The sequence below is a fragment of the Amblyomma maculatum genome, chromosome 3 (genome assembly GCF_055883805.1).
Source record: "Amblyomma maculatum isolate TAMU_Amacu chromosome 3, ASM5588380v1, whole genome shotgun sequence".
Taxonomy (NCBI): domain Eukaryota; kingdom Metazoa; phylum Arthropoda; class Arachnida; order Ixodida; family Ixodidae; genus Amblyomma; species Amblyomma maculatum.
Genome location: NC_139346.1, coordinates 212419289 through 212440306, shown reverse-complemented (window position 1 = coordinate 212440306; position 21018 = coordinate 212419289). Strand labels below are relative to the sequence as shown.

Sequence of the window (21018 nt, the reverse complement as noted above, 5' to 3'; positions counted from 1 at the left end):
TGCCATTATTGCGATTACAAACTTTTGAAGCTCTGAATATTGGAAAACCTAGAAAGAAAACAAGGAAAATAGAATGGCTGAATGTTATTTAGTCCGGAAAGAGCGCGACGTGGGCGTGCTAAAAGCGACGCAAATGAGAAAAGCCTCTATACGCACACGAGCACACCGCAGTGTTGCATTAGATGAAGATGCCTTTTATCAGGGTGTACTAGTGAACCATAGCCGCGTTGACTCAAGCATTCCGGAGGTAGTTAGGAAACTCGAGGTTCACTAGCGTCACTGGAGAACAACGGCTGGTTGTAGGTAAAAGTTAGAAGTATCTTTTTTTAACAGAAAGTGGCTAATATGGTGTCAATCAATTCGCATAGTTCGAAAAATAAAGTTCTTTTTTTTTAAGATGTAGATATCTGTACATGTTTTATGTAAGGTTTGATCAAATGGTTTTTGAAAAACAAAAATTGTTTGACAACGCATAACATTTTATTCAAACTGTGCTGCAAAATTGCATTCATAGCTTTCATGTCGTGCATTTCATAAAATTTTGGACGTAATATTTTTACCACAAAAAAAAAAAAAAAAGATATGTCTAGCGGACGCCTGTTCCCTGTGCAGTTACAAAGGATGGATTTGTTTTCCGTCAGACGCCGTAACTTCAACAACTTGGTTAGCCGACTGCATCGTGACAGACTGAGGCCTTATAAGCTTGTGTTCTTGCCAACAAGCAAAGCCGGCACTTGGAGCCCAGGGGTTTTGGGTTGTGCATAAGTTACTGCGTCCGACCGCACACTGAGGGCACTGCCTGACGAGAATCAAACGCCGCAGGGATGGGGGGCAGATGGGTAAGGGTGGAAAGCGTGGGTACAGCAGTGTGCGTGATCCGTGTTCACCTTGCGTTCCCGCTTTGTCATATCTCTCCGCGTGTCTGTTAAACGCTTAGCAGCTTTGTGGTACGCATTCGGTACTCTAAAGTAAAGCACCCCGTGAGCACCTACTTGCTATTGCCTCCTTAAGTTTTAAATAAAGGGAACCTGGAAATATGGTTGACGCTGAGTAGCCGGGGCATTTAAAGGGAACTCAGGCGTTATTACAAGACGAGCTGTCTCCGGTCCTGTACTACCGCCTGAGCGAGCGCCGTGAACCCAGTCTCACAGCGGTTTCATTATTTGAAGTTTTCTTTAGTATCGAGTACCTTCAAAATACACGATACTTTAAAAATATATTGTCGGTACCGATACTCCAATACTTTCATTTTCAGCCCACGATACCTAATATCGATACACAAAATCTATCTAAATATAGTATCGAAGATACATGTATCTTTGGTACTGCCTATGACGGAAAAGTACAACTCTGACAAAAAAAAAAAGGAAGAAAAAGTGCGCTACCTCTGGATAAGGTCACAAATAAAGTGAGTGCGTCAACGTGTCTTATTTTTACGCGACAGCGTATACAGCTCGTTCGGTCGAGAAGGCGTCGTCGTCGCCGTACATTAGTTTTGATGCGCACGTGATTTGGTATTCGATATTGTGGCGAAACTGTTCCTTGTGCAGCTTTCAGGTGGTTCAAGCCATTTCGCTTGACACTTAGCATCCACCTGCTATAAAATTTGGAGGCCAGTTTGCGATAAAGGTTCGAACCAACGACATATGTACAGGATCGTCCACTCTTAGTGCGAACACGCGAGCAGCCCTTTCCAAAGTCTCATAGCCTACAATGGGGCAGCGTATCGAAGCTAAGTAGAGACGGCACAGATGGCCCTGAAGGTGATGCTTAACACGGTCTCCCACTTCATTTGGTCAGATCAGATGGAATGGCGCTTTGAAGAGAGTTAACACTTATTCACGTGTTCGCACGAAGAGTTTGGTTTGGGAGGTGTAACGTCCCAAAGCGACTCGGGCTATGAAAGACGCCATAGTGGAGGTCTCCGGAAATTTCGACCACCTGGGGTTCTTTAACGTGCACTGACGTCGCACAGCACATGGTTGCCTAGCTTTTTGCCGCGATTGGAAAGCGGCCGCCGAAGCCTGGATTCCATGCTGCATCTTTGGGAACAGTAGTAGAGCGCCTTAACCACTGCGCGCCACCCCAGCGGGGGTGATCCTGCATTGTTTCGTTTCTCTCTTTTTTTTTTTTTTACACGACCTGCACGATTTTATCGAAGATAATTTTCTATGAATGTAACCAGAGCAAGAAGGCCAGTTATGCATCAGTCTTTACTTTCAGCATCAATCTGGTTTCGGCAAAGGACCTCAGCTGTCGTGCATAGCTTGCCTCAAATATTTTGTTGCTTTACGTTCTACTAGCCCCATGGTATATTGCGCAGTTTAATGAATTCAGAAGAGTAAGAAGACTTTACGAGTACAAAAGGCAGCCAGAAAATGCCGTATATGCAGAAGGTTTGAGACAAAGGAGAATAATAAACTAATAAATCAAAATCTTGCAGCCAAGCATGTTCAAAAAGGGACGAAACAAACCGTTTGAAATGATCTTTATTATTCTCAGCGCTGGTAAGAAAACAGAATCTGAGGAAACCACACTTGGGCGCTACGTCGGAAACGAGCTAAACAACAGTGTAGCACAAGCAGGTGAATTCGCTAGAAGGCAGTTTCGTATATCATTCCCGTGGTAGGTCTCTCTTGTAAACAAACGTGCCATGAGGTCACGGGCTCGCGCTCGGTATACGTACCCACAACGACGCGGGAGCCATGACCAACAAGCATCGCTGTGTGCACACGCGGACACCAGTTTCGGAACCCGCCTCGCAAGTGTACGGGCGCCAAATGGCCCGTATCTAAAACAGGTACTGATAAGCAGGTAAACGGGTGATTTGACATAGAAGAGAGTGAGAGAGAAGTCGAAGCAGTGGAATGACGCCATCTGATTTCCGCGATGTACCCGTCGCAGTCAGCAGGAGAAGCAGAACGGTGCGCGTCATCATGGTGCGCAGGATTCGGAAAAAGAAGGAATGGGATTCGATGGCGAGAGTGAGGGAACAGCTGGTTTACGGAAGGGGAGGAGGGGAAACGATGCACCGCGCGTGGTGCGTCCTCGGATGGGGCTGGCGCATGCCGAGCCAAGCGGTAGCACAGACAACAGAGACCCGAACCGGGTCAACAGTTCGCCGGTGCGTGCGTCGATGCCGATCGCAGTGCGCTGATCCGAATATCCGGTGCCTCACGGACGGATTCGGGCGCCGCATTTGCGAGATTTGGACGGCTCGCGCGGCACAGTAGCGTTCTCCCCTTGTTCCCTTCTCCACAGCTCCAGCCCCCTTTGCCTTTATCCTCCTTTCCTGCGTGCCTATCGGTGGCCGATAAACTTACCACACTCCCGAGCAAGCGCGTGCAGTTAAGAAGCAACAACGGTAGAAACAAGGCGACCTCCCCGCCCCCGAGAGAGGTTATCTGGAGAGAGACTCCGCCGCCGGACAAGTGTCACACGGACGATAAGGGGTGCACTTTCTCGCAACTCCGAAAGCCGCCGCGCGTCTTTCTTGTGTTTTTGTAGGTGCCAATTGGCGTGCCTCGTAAAGCCTGTTTACCACAGTCTTACCGCACGGCACCCCCTTTCCCGCCGGTCAGCTTGCCCTCTCTTTACTGACTCTTGGCTGCTGAGCATCAGGAAATGGTGGAATAATTGGGCCGGGTTTCTTTTCTACCGGACTCCCTGCCGAGTGGAACGTGATAAAACACGTGCCTCTTTATCTGCTTCACCTGGCTCACGTGTCCCTCGCAGTCGACCTGCGGGGTCAATCCGACTGATTTCTGTAACGAGTGCACTCAGGCTTGTCGTTGAGCACAATAATGGGCTGTAAAGCTTCGACCGTCGAGCTCGAGTCAGATTTAGCTGGGCTAGGCGGAAGGAAAAAAAGTGTTCTTGTGGAACCGTAGGGGACAGATAAAGCCGGTGCCCATTCCCAGTTGTTGTCTGTAGTCGCTCGATTTTGTCAACAACTCGGTCGTGCGATCGTGGATACACCGGCATAAAAGCAGTTTCTTTCGGTCGTCGTCATGACTGCGGCTAAAGCTGCAGCGGGGAAAGCCCGCTGAAACAATAAGACGTTCATTAAAAATAACCAATAAGTGATCGCGTAGAATGCCTCTCTGATAGTAGACGCCGTTGGGCTCAGCCGCCACCTTCCACCAGCCTTCGTTGGTGGTCAAGGCTGGAGGTGGCCTTCCTCTTACTGTTCAAGTATCGGATGTAAACTGGTTTGTGTGTTGTATTGCAAGACCCAAATCGTATAATATAGATCTCTCCTCAGAATACTGAGAGCCAGTTGCGAAAACGCCCGAGAGCGTCTTTATAAATACGCATGTATTATAGAATGCGTTAGCGATTTTATGAGTATCATGTCTAGTTTTGTGCGTCTGTAGTTGAACGCGCTGACCTAACCTGTATATAGATTTTTCTTTGAGGTAATACCAAAGTTGTGACTGTGAGTGCAACAGTTTCGTTCTTATTATCGATCTTGTGCGGACCACCTGAAAAGCGTTAGCGTCCGTTAAGCCTAGCAGGACTTCGGCCGAGGAGACCGACCCGGAACGAAAGCCCCATCGCCGTCGTTCTACTGCTACTGGACCCATCATACGTCTACACAAGTGACCGTCGAAGGTACGGACTTCGATCTGCAAGATCCGGAAAATGGCAGATAGGGCCGTTCACGCCTCTACAAAAGCGGCTCGGCGGAAAATGGCTGAATAGCCGATTGCTATGATTCTTCCGAGGTTCGCCTCGTGAAGATCTAGCCGTAAATAAACGCAAGTCGGGATCACTGCTCAGTCAGGTACTCGCCAGGGCTGCCGGAATCAGCTGGTCGGAGCAGGACTCATGATATGTGAACAGAAAGCAAGGTGCTCTTTCATTCATTTGAATTTAGTCGAGACGTGAAGTTCGCTGCGTCTGTTGCTTTAAACTCGATGACAAGAAACATGAAGTGGTGGCCAATCTGATCGAACCGGAAAATTGTGGACAAGGAGTAGTCCATAGGATCTGTGAGAAATTCACATTTTTGGAACCTGAAGTCCCATATTAGTCAGGTTTGAAGGCATGCTTTTGCTTCCTGACTGTCGGTTGTTCAAGAAGAGATATGAAATTTGCTTCAGATGCGGGGAACATGGTCATCGCTCCGATGTGTGCGATAGTAAAAAATTGAAAAGTAATGGCTGTGGGATGGTAATGCCACCCGTAGATCGTCAATGCACTGCAAAGTGTCGCCTATGTGGAAAGGCTCATCTGACGGGGGAGAAGTACCGCAAGGAACTTTTCCGTACGCCATACGTGATCAAGAAGAGACAGTGGGAAGCAAAATGTGCCTTTGAGGAAGAGGCCAGGAAGCAGCAGGTCCGCTTCCGTCGTCAGGATAGGTGCAGTGAGTCCCACAATCGGTCCAAGAGCCACATGAGAGCCCGTTCCTCTTCATTCCCGCGAATGCAGCCGCCGCTGCCCAAGGTGATGACGGAGGGCTCTCCACCCAAGCAGCATTTAGCAGAAACAGCCACAGACACCGTAAAAAGTGGATTGCGTGAATAGTGACTCTCAGAACTCAGATGAAGTTCAGGCTTTATAAGAAGAGAACCTAGTGTTACAAGAGCAAGTTAAGGCGCTGCAGGAGAAGATTAGGGCGATAGGCAAGGCTTCGTAGTCAATGGGTACTGAAACGCTAGCGGCGACGCCGCTGCGGAAAAAAAAAAAAAAAAAACAGCTGCAGAGCTCCTTAGGAAAAAACTTGAGAGTTGAGAATGATAACCTTTGAATCGGGGCATCTAGTTTGCTGGCATTGAAAAACCTGCAATGACTGCGCTGTAATAGGAGTCCTTGAACAGGGCGCTACGCCGTCAACAGTCAATGGAACGTTCTGCGATCAGTCGTTGCACTTGTAAGCACACGCACGGGCGTCGGAGAGAGCTTCGTCGTCGTTTTCTTTCCTGACCGTCACGCGCGTTGAACATGGTTGTCGTTCTCTTCAGCATCAGGCGCTGAACATATCAGAGCCGAATACCTGTTTTACAACTTCCCCCGGGCTATAAACGTCATCCTGGCAAATAATCGCGATGTGACGATGGCAGGGTCGTAGTAAGGTTTCAGGCGGTTACTGTGTACTATTTCACGATTGTGGCGACGGTGGTCAGTGGATGGCGTAAGGGGTTAGATGAGGCAGTTGACGGGGGATGTTTGCTTGACAATATGGTAGGGGCCCTGATACCTGCTCAGAAGTTTGGATGAAAGGCCGAAGGCACCCATAGCCAGACCAAAGAGTCTGTACGTTAAGTAGGAAGAAGTGCAGATTGATCTTGTGTGGTTTTCTGCTGTTACTGGGCGTGAGAAGTGAAGGACCGGGCAAGCTGGCGGCATTCTTCAGCATAAGTCGCAGCTTGTGAAACAGTTGTGAATTCAGGAAGAATCCGGTCAGTAAGGGAGAACGGTGTCCATGGTACAAGAGTGCTCACGACCGTACAGGAGGAAGTATGGCGAGAATGCAGTGGTTGCTTGAGTGGCAGAGTTATAAGCGAATGTGACGAATGGAAGAACGCGGTACCAGTTCGAGTGGTCGGAAGCGACATTCATTGCCAGCATGTCGCCCATGGTGCGGTTCAAACGCTTGTTTTGTTTGCGGATGGTACGCGGAGGTGGCGCGGTGAACGATTTTGCATTCTCTAAGAACAGCTTCGACAACTTCAGAAAGGAAGGCCCCTCTGTCACTCAGCAATTCTTTGGCAGCCCCGTGGCGAAGAATGATGTGATGGAGGATGCAATGTGTTATAATTGAGGAAAAAAGGGCTGTTTTTGCTTCTTAGTACACGGACACAGTGTGGATGCAAAGTTGGCTGAGCGAGACACTGACGGGCAAACCTAAAGCTGCAATTTATTTCTGAATTCGAAAACGACACAGAAAGGAGACGCAGAAGAGCTGATGAAGTGCCCACAGAATACAACCATATCTTATATCTATTATTAGTTGCAAACCTTATTATGACTGATTGGATTGATTTTTGTGGCTTGGTATTAATTATGTTCGTTGTTCTCGTTCGTCGTATCTCTCGCCCTCTATTCCTTGAAAGAACAGGACTTCGTTGTGTACTGTATGTTACTGCTCAATCGTTACATCATAACGCGGCCAAGGTCTAACTTTGTACGCGCTCAGCTGCGACGGTTGTAGTTCCGAGCCTACAGCACAAGGCTTCGCTCATATTGTCTTTTTTCCTGTCCGGCTACCGTCAATGTTGCGCCATATGACTCTTTTGCTAAAAGACAAAAGAAAACCTCACATTGCCACTTCGTAATCAACGTTTCCTTTTTTCCCCAAGGCACACGAATGCCGTCCTTTCGTAATCGGCAGTTAGGAAGACCTTGTCGGCCCGATCAAAGCAAGTAGAAACAATCGCCGTTCTGACCCTTCGGCAATCAGTCTCAATGGTCATTTCTATCCTTGAAACACTTTCGCTGCATCGCGGAACGGCCGATCGGAAATTGAAGTCCGCTTCTCCGGAGCGTTTATGCGACCAAAAGCCATTGATGTGCACTTTTGCCTTGCCGCCACTATTTATAACGCCAAGCGTTACTTTCAACGGCGGGCCAAGGCTAACCTCGAGTCCCATTTGTTTTTCGTTTTATGCGCTGCTCTTAGTCGTCATCGTCCTCCCAAAGTCGTATTCGCGCCATGTTGAGATGAACGAAAGAGACTGGGCACCGATGGGTTTTGTCTGATCTAACCACGTACGGGTCGTATTTGACTCGAACGTGAGCACTATGAAATGGCCCGAAGCGGCCAATGCATGAGCCTTGGCGGCCGGCTCCCTAGGGCGCATTGTGCCGGCGGTCTTCTAGAAAGAATTAAGGTTACCAGGGCACTTTACGACCACTATGGCGTACAGCTTGAAGCTTTGAGTGTTGGGAAGTGAGAGAAGAAAGGGAAGGAGATGCTTTACGAATTGTAGATGGAATTGCGATGGTTGATAGCGGGTTAGGCTACACCGACAAAAACAAAGCATTTTCCTGGCGTGGACGCGAATCTGCGTATGAAAAAAAAAAAAAAGATTAGGCCAAGGTAAATGATATTACCCCTAACAGCTTATAGTCATTGTGCTCGAAGTAAGCAGAATAGCTTATGCTGATCGATAGGCTGAATGCAAGGAACTACAGTCGTTAATGCTAAAAAAAAAAAAAAAAAGAGGTACTATGCAGACGCGGTCGATTCCAGGTAAAAGTTGGAATGACACCACTCTGGCAGAATGTACATTTTATTGTTACGTTAATATTTTTTTGTTCCTATTTTTAATAACATTTTTTTTTTTTGCCCAGTGACGCTGTATTGCCGTTAGGACCATGAGCTGTGTTTGGCTGAACTTTGAGTTTTATGAGCTGTGCAGTACGTTCACGACTTAGTGGTGGTCATTAAGAGCGCGATCAGTTATGGGCTATTGGCCGCCATTGTGGCTGGATTGTTACTGATATTTATCAGTTTTGCTGATCAACTCGTCTTCGATGGGGAAGGAATAGTGGATGCTGTTTGCAGAGTAAGGTCACTTTTTAGAGTCAAAGATAACACATATAAATCAGAACTGTTTTTGGGAGGCAAAGGAGCGGGTGCACATCTTTAATTCTTGCAGCACCCCGCACTTAGCTTCTTGTCGCTAGGGAAAATAAAACGAGATCGCTAAAGAATGGTGTGAAATATCGTGGAACGTAAGCGCAAGTTGCGCAGTCATTCCTGAAGCGATCGGAACTGTACTTACTGGCGGATGTGAAAAAGCAAAACAAAACAAAACAAAAAAAGCCTGCAACATACAATATAAGAAAACATTTCTATGCAAGCAGATAAAATGAATGAGACGAAGACAAGGATTGCAAGAACAGAGACTGAGAAAGATTTCTCCGCCATAAATTTGAGAGGGGTGGCACCCCGCAGGAAGACATGATTAATGTTGCTCGGTCATTTTTCAAAACTTCCGAAACATATGGAACCACTCGCCTGCGCTCTTTCTGCTTTTTTTTTTGTAATCTCAGCTGTCCTGTGATCTTCTGACAGAAGCACTGGGAACGTTGTTTTCGTGCGTTCCTCTGATTGCTTGCCAAAGCGATGTATGCGGAAGCACGTCTCCGCCTTGTCGGCGTCTTGTGTATCGCAGCAGCATTCATTTTTCACGAGGATAGTTCATTTCTCAGAGGAGATCGTTCTACAAGCGTGTCGCCTTTTGCAACGTAGCACCAACGGATCTTAAGCGTTGAATTCAGATGTCCATTCATAAGGAGTCTCATTGAAAGGGAGCAGCTCTCCAACAGGAACAGCTGGCGACGAACCACACGCACGGGGCAGTTCACGATCGGCTGGCGTCTATTCCGATCGCAACTGCCAAAGATTTACCAGCCGATCACAGGCCGTCACTGCCATTTATCACTGTCCTTGCCGACATTTGTCATAGAAGACAGGAAGACAGACAGACGGGTGGGCGAAAGGGGTAATGCAAAATAATGTAATGTATGGTAGCGTATAGGGTCGTACAGTGTAGGGCACCGTAGTGTAGTGTGGGTCGCATAAGGTAGTGTAGATACGTTAGATGTGTAATATAGGTAGTTGATGCTAGGTAGATTAGGTGAGTTAAGTAGGTACGTTAAGTAGCTTGTTAGGCAGGTGGTTAGGTTAGATAATGTAGGTACGTAAGATAGCTAAGGTGTAAAAATTGGGTAAGTAATGCAAGTAGATTAAGTAAGGTAAGCTAAGGCAACTAAGAATAAACTAGGTTAGGAAATGTAAGAAGATGTAAGTAGATAGAGGGTATAGAGATGCAATTGTTGTTGAAGACAGAGAAAAATGAACAAGTGTTGAAGTGAAGCCCGAGCCCGCCAGCCACTGTTTCGACAAGAGAACTTGCTTTCGTCCTGTCGAAACGCTGCTTAGAGGACTGAACTAGGACTCGCTTCAATCATTTCACATTTTCATTTGTATTTTTGAAGGTATTTTGGTTAGTCAACGTAAAGACAGCAGCGTAGGTGCGGTAGGTATAGGTACTACATTGACTATGAGGACCACAGTGGTTGGAAATTTTGGCAGAGTTCCACCATCTGCGATTCTCCAACGCGCTCTGTCATCCAGTGCAAAGGCGTTTTTTTGTCTATCTCTTCTATTACAGTGTACCTCTATTCAAATGAAGCCGCATTCAGGTTTCATCGAGCCCGTGACGTCAGTTTCATTAGCTTAACGCCACATCCATTCGCAGGGGAAAAGTAACTGTTGTTGTGGGCGAACATATTAGGGACATGGTCACTGATCAGCTGTCGTTGTAGATCTGACTCGCACAATGCTGCATAGTATTTCTTGAAAGAGTGATCGAACAAAAATATTCCCTCGTTAACTCGCATATTTCATAGGCAGCGCTCACTGACAAATGAAAAGTGGCGCACAGAAATGTACACTGCCGGTGCACGTAAGAGTTTTCAAAACGATTTCTTGTGGATTTGGAAGCGAACCGGCGGTTCATCCCTGAGACGTCACGGGACATGTTCTCAATTGCTAAACTACCTACGCACCCAATTATGCATGGGAATCATTTCGCAAAATTCCATTTTTTTGCATTGCGTCCCTTCAGCTGCTTGTCTTCAAGAATTCCCCAGCGTAAGCGTCGCGAAGCCAGGCGAATGTCTGACACTACGCAGGCCACTAGCTCATCCAGTGACAGAGCTGCCCTGCACCTGCACTCCACTAACCCTTCTTTTCAGATTTCCTCCTCTCTTCGCGCTGAGCCGGGGACAATGATCATTAGCAGCAGCGATAACGGAGGACTACTCTCTACACGCTGCCATAAAAAACGAACAAGAGCAGACTTCTATGGAATATTTCGACAAGACGCAGGCAGGCCTTCTTTTCGAAACGTTTTCTGCGACGTAAAGACCTGCGCTCGACTTTCGAATTGCAGAGTATTGTAATCGTCAGACACATTTTCTTAAAACTTTAGTTGCATTTAGCTGGAGCACTTGGTACGTGTAGGAGATTGACTTTCTGGTCTATCAACCAGGTAATAGAGAAAAACGCAGATTATTTCCAACCACACCATAAAAGCTTCATATATTACTACAAAACATTTCATTCAGTCGAAACCTTGCAGTCTTGCAGACGCCACTGAGTCACGATGTAGATGGGCCATACGTGAAAAGACTGGACGATATCTATGACGATTGCACAGCCTCAATATAGTCCATACAGAAAACACTAAAAATCCGACAATGAAGGGTGTCAGACAAAGATGCACTATCTATGCATGCTCTTCACTGCCTGCTTTCAATAGGAATTCAGATACCCTGAATGGGTACATTTGTGAGACCTAATGGAGAATGCCTTAGTAATTTGCGATTCGCTGACAACATTGCCTTGCTAGGCGACTCAGCGGATGAATCACTAAGTGGGGTCAATCACTTAAGAAAAGGTGATGTCTGAAAAAATACTACGTTAGAAACGAATGTTCAGCAGCCTCGAAAGGGAACAGCAGGTTACCATAGCTGGCGAAGGGATGCAAGTGATGAATAAATGCATCTATTAGAGCCAGGTAGTGAATGAAGATCCCAAACAAAAAAATCGCAGCACGTTGAAGAATAAGAGTGGGGAAGAGTGCATTCGGCGGGTGTTATCGTGTCATGAATGACGATTTTCCAGTATCCCTCAAGAGGAAAATATATAACAGCGGAGAAAGTGCTGCGAACACACGATAACCGATGGCATCTAAGGGTAACGAACTGGATTCGAAGCTAAGGCATGCTTAGTAAGCGGCAGCATAAAGTAAGGTGGACGCATGAAATTAGGCAGTTTGCGCTAATAAGTTGGTGTTACTGGCACAGGACGATGTCCTGTGGCGAAATATGAAAGACGTATTTGCTCTGCAGTAGGCGTAGTCTAGTGTTTCTGTATAACACTAGCGTAGTCAGGATGGCGGCGATGACGATTACTTCATTCATTCAGTGAATGTAACAGAATACTCGATCTGTTATTCGAAACATCTGAAGAGTGGCATAGTTTCGTGCTGAAATACGCACGGTAAGAAAGTCTGCCGAATTAAAAAAAAAGTATTACAATTGAAAACTTCCGCTCTAGCTGTTTAAATGCTAAGCTGAACCTGACATTATCGAGAGTTGCCATATACTATGCGGAACCTACGACCGTCATCCAAAATCCGGGGCGTTTTCTCCTTTGTGCAGCATCTCCTAGGGTGGTAGCCTGCTCCAGAAAAGAACACATCGAATATTATGTCTGCGATTCGCGCGTATTTCCCAAAGGCTACGGCTGTCATCGTGTGCGAGTCAGGCACTGTCAAAGAAATAACAAAAACCAATAGGCAGGGCTCTCATCTCCTGAGAGTTCACTGAACCCTTCCGGCGCAAGAAAGCTGTTAAGGCAATCCGTGCGTCGACACGATTTCCTATAACGATCACTGTGACCAGGACTCCGAGGTTTAGTAGTTCCATGTGCACGCGTGCATGAGAATGCCGTCTGCATCGGCGTCTGCTTACAGGCTGTTGCTTCGCGGAAGAGTGTCAGAAGGCACTTCGACTGGGCAGTCGTTACGTGCGACTTGCCTTGCCTCGCGGCTCTTGCACTTCATCGAGCAGGGTAATAGATGCGCCCCTTAACGACGCTCTTTATGCTCTACACCGTGAGCGGGCTCGGCAGCGGCAGCTCATCGGGTATCACGCCACAGACACTCCACCCGATGCCCATAGCCGCAGCGAAGAGCAAGATTGGAAGTGATGTGCTCGACGTATACCGGTCTGCCTGCGGCCATCTTGTCGCCTGTGATAGATGTAGGCCAGAGCCGAAACGGGACCGGGGCATAGAGAGATAAATCGAGTGCATCATTTAGCTGCGCTTCGCTGTGCGCGTGTGACGTCTCACATGTCCAGATTGCGGTGGACGCCAAATGAATATAGCCTTCTACTTTTTTTCCCCTGCTGTAGGCATGTTAAACCAACGTCAGGAATTATTTCGCGTTGATTGTTAGTATCCCAAATAAGAAATGCACTTGAAAAAAAAAAGAAAGAATAAGTTGGAAGGAACGAAGCAAGTAGCCTGAACAAAAAATAAGATACACGATTAGGTGTTACAAGTTAGGCTCTTGCCAGATCAAATTCTTGGAGGGTCCACTTCACTTTATTTGGAATGTTTAAAGCATAAAAAAAAGTAATAATGATAAGTATTTTATCTCGAATAATGCAACTAATTGAACTTTTTGAGGAAATGATTGGTTTGTGGTTTGGTTTGTGGGGTTTAACGTCCCAAAGCAACTCAGGCTATGAGAGACGCCGTAGTGGAAGACTCCGGAAATTTCGACCACCTGGGGTACTTTAACGTGCACTGACATCGCACAGTACACGGGCGCCTTGCTTTTCGCCTCCATCGAAAAGCGGCCGCCGAGGCCGGGATTCTATCCCGCGTCCTTGGGAACAGTAGTCGAGCGCCGTAACCACTGCGCCACCCCGGCGGGTTTTTTTTTTTTTTTTTTGAGGAAATGAAACGAGAACATAAACAAGAGTTCCGTGAACTACGCGAAAGTCTCGAACGGTACTTAAGAAAGGACATACGCGAGATAAAAACTAGCCTAGCATTTATAAATGACAGCTACGAAGAAATGAAGACGTCTGTGAACCGCATTGGAACAGAGAAAGAGGAACTGAAAGCATCCGTAAAAGAACTACTAAACGCGACGCTTTGCGAGCAGAGCTGAAAGCGCATGAAGTAAGACTTTTACTACACGAGCAACAGACGCGATGTCACAGTGTTGAATTGAAGGGTGTACCAATGAAGCAGAATGAAGATATCACAGAGATTGCAGATAGAATAGCTAGAGCGATTGAGATTCCACTTGAAAGTGACGACATCGAAGTTTGCCACCGCGTTCGAACTGCGGGAAATGCAGATGCTCCAAACATAGTGGTACAATTTGCCCGCAGATCCGTTCGTGATGCCTTCCTTGAGAAAGCTCGAAAGCAGAGGATAACGTCACAGGACATTGTACTTGAACCGAAGACACAAATCTTCATCAATGAGCACTTGCGTCCTTCAATGGAAAAACTGTTTGGTGCAGCAAATGCGAAAAAGAAAGAACTGAAATGGAAGTACGCATGGACTCGGAATGGCAAAATATATATGCGCAAAACGGACACCACAAAAGTTATTGCGATCACCCACCGGGATGATCTGCGCAAAATTGCCTAGTTGTACCTGTTGGCATCCAACCTAAATACTAGTTCCGTGACATGGGTTATGAGCCACATGAGGTTACGCATTTGCTTAAACCTCAAAAAACTGCTTTGTATTTTTTCCACGTACACATTAGATCCTTAATAAACAAAGAAGATGAATGATTAATGAAGATGAAGATAGTACACTTCGGCGTTGAATGTGTATCACCGTCCTGGGTATCAGTGCTTTTTTTAAAAACGAAAAGATAAAAGAGGAGGCGGCGTCGCGCTTCTACTTGAAGATACAATATCTTGTGAAATGGTCGAGGAATACACGGCAAAAACTGCTGATTACGAAGTGCTCACTTTGCGCAGTTCAAACCAACTTTTTTGTGTCATGTACAGGCCACCATCTGGCGTCATCAGTCATTTCTTAGCATTTCTCGGAAATATTTTTAGCTATGCATCTTATGAATCTCTAGATATGGTTTCAGGGGGTGACAACAACCTAAATGTACTTTCAACTGCACAATCACAAAAGGAGCTCCATTCTTTAATTACCATGAATGGTTCCTTTAGCTTGATTGATTGGATTGTGAGGTTTAATGTCCCAAAGCGTCTCAGGCCGTAGTGGAGGACTCCTGAAATTTCGACCACCTGGGGTTCTTTAGCGTGCACTGACATCGCACAGCACAAGGGCGCCTTGCTTTTCGCCTCCATCGAAAAGTGGCCGCCGAGGCCGCGATTCGATCCCGCATCCTTGGGAACAGTAGTCGAGCGCCGTAACCACTGCGCTATTCCGGCGGGGGATTCCTTTAGCTTAATAACAAAGCACACACGAGTGAGTTTAAAAAGTACATCTTTATTAGATGTGTTCATTACAAATATAGACAATAATTTATTAATTGCAGACGTTGTTTACACAGATATTAGTGATCATCTCGGAATCTTCATGCTAGTTAACAAGCCCGTGCATATTAACAAAATGAAAGGCGAATAATTTATACACAGCCTATAACTAATCAAAATTTTGGTTCCTTTTGTCATGCTATTACCCATCAGACTTGGAATAATGTTTTGAGGCGGATTGTAGCGATACTGCTCACTATAATTTCATCGCATTATTTAAAACTATATATGATGCGCACTTTCGACAAAAAAAAAAAAAGTGGACGCGCCATCTAGGACTAGGAAGCCTTAGGTAACGTCTGAGTTGCTCCATATGATAGAACATAAAAATAGCTTGTACGAACAGTTTTTAAAAACAAAAGATGAAAACTTGTTTAACCAATTCAAAAAGTACAGAAATAATCTTACATCAAAACTGAAGATCGCTCGAGAAGCTGCTTATTTTACAAATATATTTTGGAGCTCGACTGAACAACGATCGCATCTTATCTGGAGGAAATTAATTTCATTATTACAGCCAACTATCCCTGATACTCCTGATAACTTTCAGCACGAAGGAAAGCGTATTTATGACACTCACTTAGCTGATGCGCAAGCTTCTCAGAGTCAAATTGGCAGTAGTCAAGATTACACTGCATTCTTAAAAGGAAGCAACAATTCATCATTAATTTTTTTTGCTCCGACAAACTGCGCAGAAGTTGTCTTGTGTAGGAGCACAATTAAAGATAGCAAGTCAGTGGACACAAGTGGCCTCCAAATACCACCCATTAAACATGTTCTTCACCTTATATGCCCAGCCATTACACACATTTACAATTAAGTATTATCTACCGCTGTATTTCCGAAAGAACTCCAAACTGCTCGAGTGATACCGGTTTTTAAAAGTGGCGACAAATCTTTGATCCAAAATTACCGCCCTGTATCTATATCACCGGTATTCTCTAAAGGTATACAGAAGTTACTGCATGGTAGAGTCCTGTCATTTGTCAACGAGCATAATCTTCTCATTGACTTTCAGCACGGTTTTCGAAAGAATCGAGCTACAGAAACAGCGCTACTTACACAAAAAGAAGTAATAATAAATAAATTTCAAAATAAGGAGCTAGTTGCTGGGATTTACATAGATTTCACAAAAGCGTTTGATTTATTAAGTCACAAAATTTTCTTACATAAAATGGAAACCTATGGTATCCGCGGAACAACCGGGGGCCCAACGCGCGCCGGCGCGTCAGCCACTCGAGGCGGTGTACACCAACGCGGCCTAACTCCCGCTCCTTCCGCAAGGAGCGCTACAGACGTAGTGACGTCACTAGACTTAATGGAATTATACCTCTCCCATAGAACACAGCATGTAGACTTTAAAAGTTCCTTGTATTCAGTACAGAATATCTCCACAGGAGTTTCTCCAAGGAAGCATATTGGGTCTGCTTTTATTATATTGTGAAAGCAATACTACTTGCACTTTCAAGCCTTCAGCGTAGCGAAGCGGTGCATACCATTGACCTTTAGCTTCACTCCTGGTGTGACGTCATGCCACCTGCCGCAAAAACCGGGGGCCCAACGCGCGCCGGCGCGTCAGCCACGCGAGGCGGTGCACACCAACGCGGCCTAACTCCCGCTCCTTCCGCAAGGAGCGCTACAGACGGAGTGACGTCATGCCATCTGACGCAAAAACCGGGGGCCCAACTCGCGCCGTCAGCCATGCGAGGCGGTGCACACCATCGGCGGCCTAACTCCCGCTCCTTCCGTGAGGAGCGCTACAGACGGAGTGACGTCATACAGTTGGATAAATCGGGCCCTGGCTCACGCCGTCCCCCATACGAGTCAGGATCAGCCTGCTAGGACCCTGGCATTCACGTTACCCCTATAGGCCACTAAGGTGCGTTCATACGGCTCGGTTAAAGCGGGTCTTTATATGTGGGCTGAGGAAGAAGAAAAAGAGAAGAATGTTCGGTCCCCCGCAGCTGATGCTTTCGCTCAATATTTGGTTCAGCAGCGTTGAACTCTTGTAATTTTTTAATTTATCTAAATGATATTGTGCATTGTGAACATAATAGTACATTTGTATCCTACGCCGATGATACTTCAGTGTTCATCTCCGGGAAATCAAAAGATGATATTAAAGAAAAAGCAAGTAGAACAATTGATGCAATAAATACATGGGCAAAAGCAAACTTTCTGGAGATTAATCCTAAAGAGACTAAAATAGTGTTGTACTTGCCGAAAGGGAAGGTACTGTTTAGGCCACTCAATGTGTGTTTAAACCGTGATCCTGTGGAGATAGTGGATTCTGGCAAAATCCTTGGTGTCATCATGATCATGTTGATTACATCAGATGTAAAATATCCTCAGCTGTCGGAGTTATATCGCGCTTACGCAACATTCTTCTTGTCAAAATTAGGCTGTTGGTGTATAACTCTTTAGTTCTATCTCTCTTACAATACTGTATTATCGTTTGGGGTACCACTAGTATCACAAACATGACCAAGTTGCATCTTCTCCAAAAAAGAGCTGTGAGATGCATTGCTGGTGTTCCTTACTGTTTCCCTACAAGTGACCTCTCTTTAAAATACGAAATCCTGCCAGTGTTTGCTTTACACGAATACAGATTTTTAATGAGCTTCAAAAATGCTTCGCGGAGCAAAGAAAATTATGTTGGTAATTTGGCAGAACTTGCAAAAAACACCCATATTCCACAAACCAGAAATACAGAATTGTGGTTAGTTCCTACACCTAGAGCACATTACTCAGAACAATCTATCTCTCACACGCTGCCAGTGCTATTAAATAAATTAAACAAAGAAATGTTTGACCCTTTCCAGCATTCAAATACTGTTATCAAGAAATTTTTTTTTCTGAACAAGTTTGTGTGATGACGCTGCATGTATTTTTGTGTTGGTACTTTTTGCTTCTTTTTTTCAAGGTGTGTTATCTTGTTTTGTGCTATAATGTATAGCGCACAATTTATTGCCGCTTGTCTGATGCAATGGCAATGTGAAAAAAGGGGGCAGGACTTCTGTCAAGCTTCCGAGCTTTTAGTCCTGTCTCTCCCTCTAATATAGAAAAAATAAAAGGCTGATTGATTGATTGAACTAATTCAATTATGTAATAAAAATTAGTGCCCTAAATGATCAAACTCCCTCGAGCATAAAAGGGAACACATTCAGTCGGCTCATAACTGCCGACCCATGCTCACAACTTATTCGTCTTTTAGCGCACATTCATAAAAGCGCGATCGGTCACTGTGCTGGCTTTGTTGAATCTTCAGATATATATGGGACGCCTTACGCTGATTTCTTCAACTAAAGTGAAAGATCCTACTCGCTTGGTCTATCAGCGAATAGAGACGTTTGAGCCTATTAGAGCGTGCTTCTCAACTCCGAAAGCTAAAGCATCAGTGGGCAATGCAATCGACATCATTCCCGGTGCTCTTGCTTCTCCCACCTCTGCCTGGCCTCTTCTCACGGCTCATAACTTTGCTACTTTGGAAATCCGCGCAGGTGTGATGCTTGAACACTCTCAGCTTTTCTTATCTTAGCAACGCTGGAAACGGCGTCTGTGGATACCACGAGAAATGAACGAATTTAAGTGTTTGGAGCACAAGAAAGCGGCCTGTCAGGAGCGTCACTAGCGTAAGCTTCGCGCGGTGGAAATGGCTATGGCGTCACTCACACACTCTCCACCCCTCCGCCGACTTTCCCGTTCATTACACGGGGCATTATTAAAGCATTTATGCGTGGCCAGCGGTTTCTCAACAACGCAGTGAAAGAAGTAGTAGTGGGGTTTTTACAGCACAAAGAAGCTTCTCTTTGTTGTGATTACAACCATAACAGGCAAAGCGGAGAGGATGCGTTGCTAATAAGGGGGATTAGACTGAAAAGAAGTTACTTCAATTGCTTTCAAAAATTTTGATTTCACTTTCAAGTAGGCAACCTATTTAATATCATTCACGAACTAACGGTTGTAGTGCAGCCCCTTCATGAACAGGTTAATTTGAGTATGTATACCACAAGACAAAAAAAAAAAAAAAAGATCAAGATATATCTTAGTAACCGGCACTGCAGAGCTGGAAAGCTGGCTGCTGTTTCTTAAATGTAATTTTTTTTTCCTGTTCGTTTTCAACCGATAATGCATGGAACCCTGGAACTTGTATGTTTACCTTGTAGATGTTAAATAGCATTTTATAACATTTATATTGAATATACCCTAAATGGCGCCATGGGCACGTATGTCCTTGGGAATGTTTGCAGGAATAATGAAAAGATTAAAGAGACAAAATTGGAAGACGGTTTAGCTCGGCTAATCACACATAGAAATGCAAAAGTATTAGTTTAGCATTGGTAGGCAAAGTTATGTGGCTTAGCATTTTTAAGCAATGTTGAACAATTTATTATCATGCTCGTGTAAAGGTTGACTACACAGTCAATAGCAAGCTAGGTCAGAATTAACGTCAGAGGTCACATGACTGGTGGTTATTCGCAGAAAGCCATGATGAGCAGAACTTCGGCCCACATAGGCTTAGCTGGGCCTAATTGGGCTTCTGAAGGCCTAATTCGTCTTAACGTGTACTTAGGCTCACAATTTACTCCACCTAATCTTGCTTGGTCTTATTAGCTTTAATTAAGCCTAATTATTGATGCCTTTCTAAGCTACCGTTAGTAGGAAGACTTCGTAATTTTCTTTGGCTGACTAATTTTTCCCAATTACTCTCAATTAGGTTAAAGTCGGATCCGCATGCCTCTCCTTAGTCGCCATTGAGCAAGCGCGTATATTGGTATTTTTAGGGATGACCATCCCCGTAAGCCGAACTATGCCCACTGCAAGGAGAATGTCCTGCCACGATGAACCCGATCCTGTGCTTGCTGCATCCACTTGACCCCTTCGAACTTATTAACACCATCCGTCCATCTAATGTTCTGCCTCCTCCTGCTACGCTTTCCGTCCCTTGGAATCCAATTTGCAACAAGGTTGACGACTGGGCGAGTTGGTAAGCGTTTAAAACATTAGCAATCATCGGTTGTCCTCTTTTCTCATTACATGTCCAGCCCATGCCCATTTCTTCTTGATTTCGTCTAGAATGTCATTAACTCGAGATATTTTTCTTACCTCCTCTGCACGCTCCCTGTCTCTTAAGTTACGCCTACCATTTTTCTTTCCATAGCCATGTACGTTGTGCTAAACTTAAGTAGAACCTTTTTCTTTAGTTTCTCCGTTTCAGCCCCGTAGCTGAGTACCGGTAAGATGCAACTGTTATATACTTTCCATTTGAGCGATACCGGTAAGCTGCTAGTCATGATCTTCTGAGTACTTGCCAAATGCGCTCCCATTTCAGTCTTTCTCTCCTTGTTATTTCTCTTTCGGAGTCCGCTGATTGGAGTCCCATTCCAAGTCTCTGAATACTTCCTGTAAGCAAGCGGTGAATAAGTATTGGGGGGAATTGTGAGAATTGCATTACTTTTTTATGAAAAACTATAGATGAACTTATTTAGGTTCAATTAATCTGCATTAGTCTTAGTTTTAATTAGTCTAAGTTAATCTCGACTAGTCGTAGTATAACGATGCCACAGCAGAACGTTGTATTGCAATGCTAGATATTGTCCCAGTTAAGTGTTATGCTCGGTCTCTCAGAGTCTTCACATTAACCTCGGTGAAATTCAGGGATGCGGCTAGTAATGCTTCTCCATTAAAAAAGAAATATATCTTGTTCACGTTCTACGTGACGCTGGCGGTAACACAGGATGTTCCACGTCCACCACTATCGTTGAGGGTAGCGCTGGTGAACACTCTTAAGGTTCGTATACAGACAACATTAATACCCAAAAAAGTAGCAGGTGGGACAGCGGCCGATGTAGCTCAGTTGGAAGAGCACCGGACGCAATATTCGGAGGTCGTGGGTTCGGTTCCCACCATCGGCACGTCGTTTTTCCTTCTACTTTGTGTTTA

At 45.3% G+C, this 21018-nt stretch overlaps 1 protein-coding gene and 1 non-coding gene across 2 annotated transcripts in view; one reads left to right on the top strand and one right to left on the bottom strand.

The window, feature by feature from the left end:
- Positions 1–21018, bottom strand: part of LOC146197637 (high affinity nerve growth factor receptor-like) — a 150573-nt gene that overhangs the window by 96948 nt on the left and 32607 nt on the right. The gene's annotated exons all lie outside the window — the stretch shown is intronic.
- Positions 20918–20990, top strand: TRNAL-CAA (transfer RNA leucine (anticodon CAA)). Its single transcript has one exon. It is a non-coding gene; the product is annotated as a tRNA-Leu (tRNA).